Raw genomic sequence first — 8,440 nt, forward strand, 5'->3', positions numbered from 1 at the left:
TTAATCCCGCGCAATCGATTACGTCATTGCATGGCTGAGCACACGTCCCTCCATGCTACAAGTGCTTCCATCAACACAATTGAGCGTGCCCTTTCCGCGTTGTGCGAGCACACCCCTATCTTGCCCATGCACGTCATCCTCGACACACCTTGTGCATGTCTCTCAGTGCGCTCGCACGACGCCTACTAGGCTAGTTCAATCCCCTACGCCCTTACGCTGAAATCGCGAATATAGTTTGCTCCTTCATTGTTTTTTTCTCCCATTGTAGGAAATTTTACACAAGAAGACATCATGAATACTGATCGACCACAATGAGACAACAAACGCTTCCATCCATCCAGCTCCTTGGGATTTCAACACTGAGTCCCCATCCTTGCTCCACAAAGCAAGACCGCAAGCAAATCAGCGTCACCCCCGCATCGCATCACGCCTCACCCAATTCCTCAGCATCGACCTTTGCTTTCGCATTTATTGCACTTTCCTATCACAACCCCGCATTTTATTGCATCGGCTTCGGCCCCACACATCGGGTTTCAGCCCTGCATCGGGCTCCAGCCCTGCATTTACTGCATTGGGCTTCGGCCCCGCATCGAGCTCCGGCCCCCCGCTTATTGCATTGGGCTTCAGCCCCGCACCGGGCTCCGGCCCTGCATCGGCTCCGGCCTTGTCAGCACCCCATTTGTGGTCCACCAGCTCCAACGGAGGAATTTCGACCAAGGCTCGGGACACTATTCACTATCGGGAAATCGGAGGCAAATAGACGGGCACAGAGTCATGAACAACGGGAGAGGAGCTGGGTCCAGTAGAAAAGCAAAGGAGAGCGGTCAGAAGAACACAGACAAACAGGAATCCCGAAAACGACAGAGCTGCACTATGGCACTATTCATCACCGAGTCCCCCGAAGCACACCGAAAGGTGCCCAATATGGGACTCTAAAAATCCCCCTCAGTGCCGAAGTGACCAACGACACATTTGAGCGCGCTCCGAGACATCCTGCTTAAGTCGGGACACTCCGATCCCTCACAGACGCCTTCCTTTTCTGACGGGGTTTTCCGAAAGCTCGACCCACTTACAAGTAAACGGCACCACCCGGAAACGGGCCTACAGGCACCTAGGGACCACCAGGGTCGGGGAATGAGCTTCAGATGACCTTCCGGAATTCGACTTGATCTCCCGGGGACGTTTCAATGGCCACAAACCCTCCTGGCGGGCCTTTGGGCACGTTCACGGAAAGGACAACTAAGACCACAACGATCCCCGAGCACCTCAGACGTTCGGAGACCTGAGATAACCCCGATCACAAGTCCTTAGGTCTTCCCGGGCCAACGGTCTTCGATCGGGGACAACGAGCCAACGATGTCCCACGAAGCAAAAGGGTCGCCGAAACGAATGTTAGGATGCACAAAGAGCAATCGTGGGACCGGGGGGCACTAACTCCACTCCGAACCGCAAACAGGGCAAAATCGGCTCTCGAGGCGCCGAGTCGCCTGAACACTCGTTCACACGATGTATGGCGATATTAGGCTCATTCAAATCCTCTTCGATCAAGCATTCCAAATCTATAAATTAATTGGACATCGGAGATCGGATGCCCGTGCAATCAAGTCTCAAGCTTTTTTCCGGCCTTTCTCGCAATCGAACGGGCCCACAAGCTCAGCCACCAGGCCGAGCCATCAGCCACGGCTCAACCCAAGCCACAGCTCAAACCCACGGCTCCGACGTGACAACCCCAGCCACGACTGAACCCTCCCACCGTCGGCGGCTCCATCCCATGGCCGGCGCTCCATGGAGGCTTCCCTCTCCCCCCCCCACCACAAATTTGAAATATCTCTTACACATCTTACACAATCCATCACTTCCCATCACTTCTCATCACTTCTCCCTTACTTCCTTCACACTCTAAGTGACCATTTCCCCTCCCTAATCCCTTCTTCAAAATTCGGCAGCCCCTTAAGCATGCCATAACCGCAATTAGTTTCACTTAATCGGGCCATTGGCCTAGCCTATAAAGCCCTATCCATCATTAAGCTTAATCACTTCTTCATTCCATTCTCTCTCAAGCCAATCTCTCTCCAGAATCCTCTCAAACTCCAGCCCACCCCCACTTCCGTTCAGCCCTTGCCAAGGCCAAAACCGCCAAAATCGTCGGAAAACCACCCGGTATTCCGACAACCACCCACCCGACCCGACTTAAACCAAAAATCACCAAACTCCCTAGCCTACATATTTTCCACCCCCTAAGTCCATTTTTGGGCTTAGTTTTTCCATTTGAAGACTCCATCATTGCGTTCTGCCCGCACAAAGAGTCGGGTCCCGAACCAGTAACCGGGTGCATCCGAGCCCTCCACGCGTGCCGTTTCGCTCCATGACCTTGGCGAGTCGTACCATCACGTCCAAAGGGTTCTCACAACCTTCACCTCACCCTCCCCCGTGAAGAGGCGGTCACGATCCTAGGGCCGGTCCACCGTGCACAACCACCGTTTCACATTCATCGTTCTTCTATACCGAGTTCCTCGTGTTTTTACCGAACTTTTCTCACTATTTCGGGCTTGTCTAGGGCTTGGCAGGTTCGGGACTATCCACGGAAATCTAGATCCATCCCTTAGGAGTCCAACAAGACCAATCTTGCACCGTGCCGTGGCCGGAGCTCGCGTGCCGACCCTTTTTTTCCCGGACTGCCGCGGCTGTCACCTTTCGGGTCTCTTCACCCGTAGCTTCAAACCGAGTCTAGCGACTCCCCGGCCGCTTCCCCGACTCTTTCCCTCGTGCAAAACGAGGCAAGGTAACGACCCTCTACAACTTAGAAGAGCTAGGATTCTTAATCTTTGCTTGCATGAAATGCTTGTACGTTCTTAGGATTCGAATGCATGAAAGCTCACGTCTTTTCTTCGAATCCATGCTCCCATGCACACCATACATCGTCACATGTACATCTCCGTTATTATTCATGCCCATACATCGTGTTAATATGCATGCATGATGTCTAGAAGGTGTCATGGATGCCAAGAAGAGGAGATCGGCATAGACTCGAGGAGGCCCAAGAGTCTCTCGGCCGAGCCTCATGGAGGAGTGCCGTGAGTCTCTTCTGGCCTCCTAGGGTCCATGACCCTCTCCTCTTCCCTGATTAAGCCATCTCTAGGTGCGGAAAGTCTCTAATCTTGACTAAGAAATGATTGGATGAAGGGAAACGGCTCGATTCCGAACGGGAGAAGCCCCTTTGGCCACGGGTTGAGCCATGGGACTCACGGCCTAGTCTCTAGGGAGAGACCCGTGAGTTCCCTTGGCCCACCAGAGGCTAGGGCGGTCTCCCCCTTTCCGAATAGGGTCGGTTCCTATGTTGTTTTTATCATTAATTGTAGGTGACATGTTAACATGACGGGAAACGTCCCGAATCGGGGCCGAAGAAACTCTCCCGACTAGTGTGAGCCATGAAAGCTCACGGCCCTCCTTGATGGAGTGTGGCCGAGAGCTTCCTTGGACCACACAAGTCCGGGAAGCATTCTTCCACCTCGAGACGGACCGGTTCCCGTATTTTGTCCATTTCGCCATTATTTGAGTCGATGTCGTCTTATTGCTTTCGTTCAAATATCTCATTCGTGTGTATTCGTATGATTTTATGTGATTATGGTCACGGCGGTATTGAGATGAGTAAAAATATGTATTATGAACGTGCTTAACGTATTATGCATGCAAGGAATGGCCCGAACCGATGTAGGATACCACCTGCGACCCAAGGCGGGTCAAGGAGGCCTCTCGGTCTAATCCTTCGGAAGAGGGCCGAGTGCTCCTTGACCCCTCCCGGGTCTAGGGTGGTCTCCTCCGTCGTTTCGCGTTCGATCCTTGGAATTGAGTGTATTCGTATCCGTGTTCCGTTGCTAGACGTGTGTTAATCTCGTAATAGGCGAATGGATTTCGGACCATTACCCATTAAACCAATGATGACCGTAACAAGGAGCAACAAACATCGAATAATTTCACAAACGAGATAAGCGGGACGTGCTACTCGGCTAATTAAATCACTTGGACTAAATAATTGGGTAAATTGGTTATTAACTTGTAAACGCATCGATAATTTACGGAACGGCGTGAATGCCCTTTTTCATTAAAAAAAACTCACAATTTCAAAATACCGAGACATGTAACACGAATAAAATGGATGTCTAACGAGTACTCGCGTGCTATGACTCGAGTCCGGGCCCGATTTGAGGCGGCTCGAGTCAAGACGCGCGAGTCTTTCTTAGACTTCTTCGTGTGACATAATCTCCAATTTATACACGAACATCGCAATTTCATCATCCAAGGACATAATCGTCATTCTGTGATTCACCGATACCCTAGGCGTTAGGGAGTTGGAAACACTTCGATCTAATGGACGGAAAGGGCAACCCGTTCGGGTGCGAGTTTCATTCGCACGGCCCATTCCGTTCACTTTCGGTGTTTCTATCTTCCTATCGTAGATTCGGTGGTGAGCATTTTATTTCAGTTACGAAACACGAAAAACCGGATTAATCATGCACTCGACCTAATCAAACGCTAGATAATGGATAGGCGGAATGATAGATTCCAATCTAGAGTTAATACACGAGTTTGGCTAATTCGGTGAAACCGCAGCGTCACCTCACTGAATAAGAATCTTAAAACCAACACACAAATGTAATTGGCTTAGAACCCTATTCTAAGACCACCACCTACGTTTGCCCAGGTTAGATACATTGTTTGCTAACCAACCCCGGTTAATAACTGATTAAACCACGTACATTCGGCCTAATATACAACTTGTCTGTATTCACCGATACTTATCAGTTGTTGTCTGTATTTCATCAGTTTTATTAGTTTTCTCCTGTTTTATTCTTGCATTTGCTGATTTATCGCGATTCGGGTCCGAACCCATAGGTTACGTGTTACATGGGGTCCAATGCCCCAAATCACCGAACACGAGGTCCAACGCCTCCTGATCCACTGAGCGCGTGCAACCCGAATGCGGAATGAGATCTAGCCTCGATTCACCGTCACACTCCGAATGCGGCCTATGTGGAAGGCAAATTTGGATTGGGCACGTGAAACGGGTTTAGATATCACCCGGGAACTCGATCGGTCCATCGGATACAGCGGGAACCAACCGGTTCTCCTGCAAACCGTTGGATCGATCGGACCCGACCCCCGACTCTTTGAGCCCGCGTTGCCTTAATTTGCTTATCGGTCGTTCAAAATACACGGTGAGTCGGAGTGGAATATTGGCCCAATGCAAACCGATCGGGATCCATTTACTCATTCAGTTGTACTTTGTAATTGTTCGAGAGAACATTGTGAGAATTCTATTTGTATGCTCATTCATCTACTTGTAAGGATCCCCGATCGGTGAGCAAGAGGTCCGAGTGCCGGATCGGTTAAGTCGGTCCATTGCCACCAAAGGGTGAGTAAGCTCGGATACTCGTGGTTTCGGTTCACGCAGGGATTCGACCATCATGGTTCGATGAACTGTAACGCTAAGATAGTGAACCGACTCCTCGATGCACAAGCCTACTCATCTTTCGGACTCTTGGCCAAACTTGATCAATTCATCGAATTTACGGTGTCAAAACGGGCGAGTCGAGCGCAACACTAAATCATGCGGTAAATAAACAAAATGGCAAGCCTAGCAAGCTAGAGTACCGAAAGGGCGTGCGGGATATAGGCCCGCACGTAATAGAACCCCCGAATTCGGAATTTTCGGTTCCGCACGACCATTGCCTTAGTATTTAGGTGTACCTCATACCCCTAGACCTGGGCGACTAAATAGCCTCGACCTACGGGTCGTAAACAGTAAGTGGCGACTCCTTCTCACGCGTGTCCGTCGTGCATCCCCGGGAAGCTGGATACTCCCAAGCCGCATTGCATAGGCATCACGCATGCGTGCCCCGACGAGATTAAATTCGGGTGCGCACAGGCCCCGCATTTACTGCATTAGGCTTCGACCTTACATCGGCCTCTGGCCCTGCATTTACTTTTGGGTTTCGGCCCTGCATCGGGCTCCGGCCCCACTTTTGGGCTTCGGCCCCACTTTCGGGCTTCGGCCCCGCATCGGGCCTCGATCCTGCATTTACTACTTTCGAGCCTCGGTCCTACATTTACTGCTTTCGGGCCCCGGCCCAGTATTTACTGCTTTTGGGCTCCGGCCCCGCATTTACTTCTTTCAGGTTTTGACACCTCGCATTTACTAGGATGGTTGCGCATGCCAACCAGCAATCGGGGAAAGTACACCTATGTGCCCCCTAGCCACGGTTTGCCCACTCCAGGGTGGCGATGACTCGACCTCGAAATTGAATGTCCCCCACGTGCGGCACCCCATGGGTCGCGCGCTGGACGAAGGAATTTCCCATGGGTCCACCTTATATTTCTTACCACATATTCCACCGCATAATTGCCCAATGCATCATCTTCTTTGTCGTCCTTCACAGGGACATGCCGGTCGCGGGCGAAGAGCGATGCGCGGGTTCACACCTCCTCAAGAACTCCTATCGGGTCTTTCTTCCTATACTTCAGTAGGGAAGGGCCCGACAAGGAGGTACCCACTATGAAGCCGACGACGGAAGCATCCGAATGAGCCGCATGCCTTCAGCGCAACCATCTCAATCGACAAACAAACATGCCTATCGGCTTTGAGAGCACACCTCTCCGGTGTACAACTGATGCTGGAGCCACAAGCACGATCGGGGACGATGATTGTACAAGGCGCCCACCTCAGGTCACATTAACAATGAAGATCGGGGCATTTGCATTCATCATTCACACCGAGACCACCTCAGACATCATCCGGCCGTCCAAGCAACGTACACTGGGGCATCCCCGGTTGAAGCTCGCAACAGCACGACCTCAACAAGCGACGTACACTGGGGCATCCCTGGTTAAAGTTCGCCCTGAGGTCGCCATAGTGGGTCACTCCAACAAACGACACTGGAATGCTCCTAGTCATCCGCATCAAGAATGAGCATCTTCCACAGCAAGCATCAGGACAACTTCGGTCACACACTCCCTAGGGCAATTTTGCATTTTCTTTCTCTAGACAACAGGGAAAATCACTTGTAAAGATTGCAAGGTCGAAGAACACGTAGTTCGACTTCCGAATGCATAAAGAACGAACACCAAGTCTCCGCGAGGCAAAGCGCATCAAAGCACCCGCAACAACAAAAGAGTCGGGAAAAGTAAAACAAATACATGGGGACACGATACAAACCCCAGCTGCAAGAAAAAAACAGAGCGAAAAGAAGCGGGAAAAACCCGCCAATGAAGAGAGAGAGAAAAGATGCGAGAAAAACCCGCCAATGAACAAAACAAGGCACCACCGAGATATAAAACTCCGGTACCGCCAATTAGAAAAAGAAATCAACAAACCCCGACAAAAAGGGGTGAGCAGCAGACGCAACACCTCGACGGAGACAGAACGTAATGCACTCGGAGGTCGAATCATTCGAACCCTTTGCCCTTGCAAACTCGAGAGGCAAAAGAATCGAGCCCGCTAGGTCGAAAACCCCTCGGGGCGACCTAGGCAAAAGCTAGGGCAAAAGAGAGGCACGACTGAAAATCCCGAGGCGGTGGTAATGGCAAAAGGAGAGTTCATCCCCTTTAGGTTGAGAGGTACGGCCCCAAGGCGGATGACCGTAGCAAAAGGAGAGTAAAATGAGAGATAAGCAAAACAGTCACCCTAGGCTCTCGCACACTGCGCGGGCCAGGGATCCCCAAGGGAAATGGCCAGGTTGTCTACTCCGACACGATCCCCGATCGACTTCCCAACGCAGCTCAACTGTCCTGGGCAGTTTCTTCCTCAAGCACGGTGCACAAGCAGGCACTACGCCTGAGCACTTCGCAATAGCCTACAGGACAAGAAGTCGAAAGAAAAGGGGGGGTACATCTCACGGCAGGCGTGAACCCGTGTATCATTTCAGCCTTGGGCAACGTGCTCCCCAAGCTTTCTCTTTTCTCTTTGTCATTGCACAACTCCAAAACGGGTCATAACCACCCTTCAATCGGCTACCACAAAGCCAAAATCCTAGACACTTCTTTCTGGGAGTCTAGTCATAACACTCTGGAAATGACTAGACCTAGGTCTGACCAAATTTGAACAAAACAATTCCCCATGCGGGTTACAAACGCAGCCGCCCTACGGCACCCTGATGAGAAGAGTCCTAAGCTCACGGGCGCGTCGAACAACCGATAGAGCCGCTTAGGCACCTTTGAGAACTTCTCGATATGCCCATGCAAGACCAACAGGAGCCCCGGAGGCCTCACATTGGGGCCTCTGAAAGCGGGACCCCCATTTGCATCATCAAAGTAAAAACTCTCCACGGGTCGCACAGGCTACCCGAAACTGAAGAGCATGCGTCACAAACACTTCCTTTTACCTGTGCTTACAAATCGCTAGTAATCCCATGACTTACTAATGATGTCAGGATTACAGGTACAA

The sequence above is a fragment of the Punica granatum genome, chromosome 6, assembly GCF_007655135.1.
Source record: "Punica granatum isolate Tunisia-2019 chromosome 6, ASM765513v2, whole genome shotgun sequence".
In the NCBI taxonomy this organism is placed as follows: domain Eukaryota; kingdom Viridiplantae; phylum Streptophyta; class Magnoliopsida; order Myrtales; family Lythraceae; genus Punica; species Punica granatum.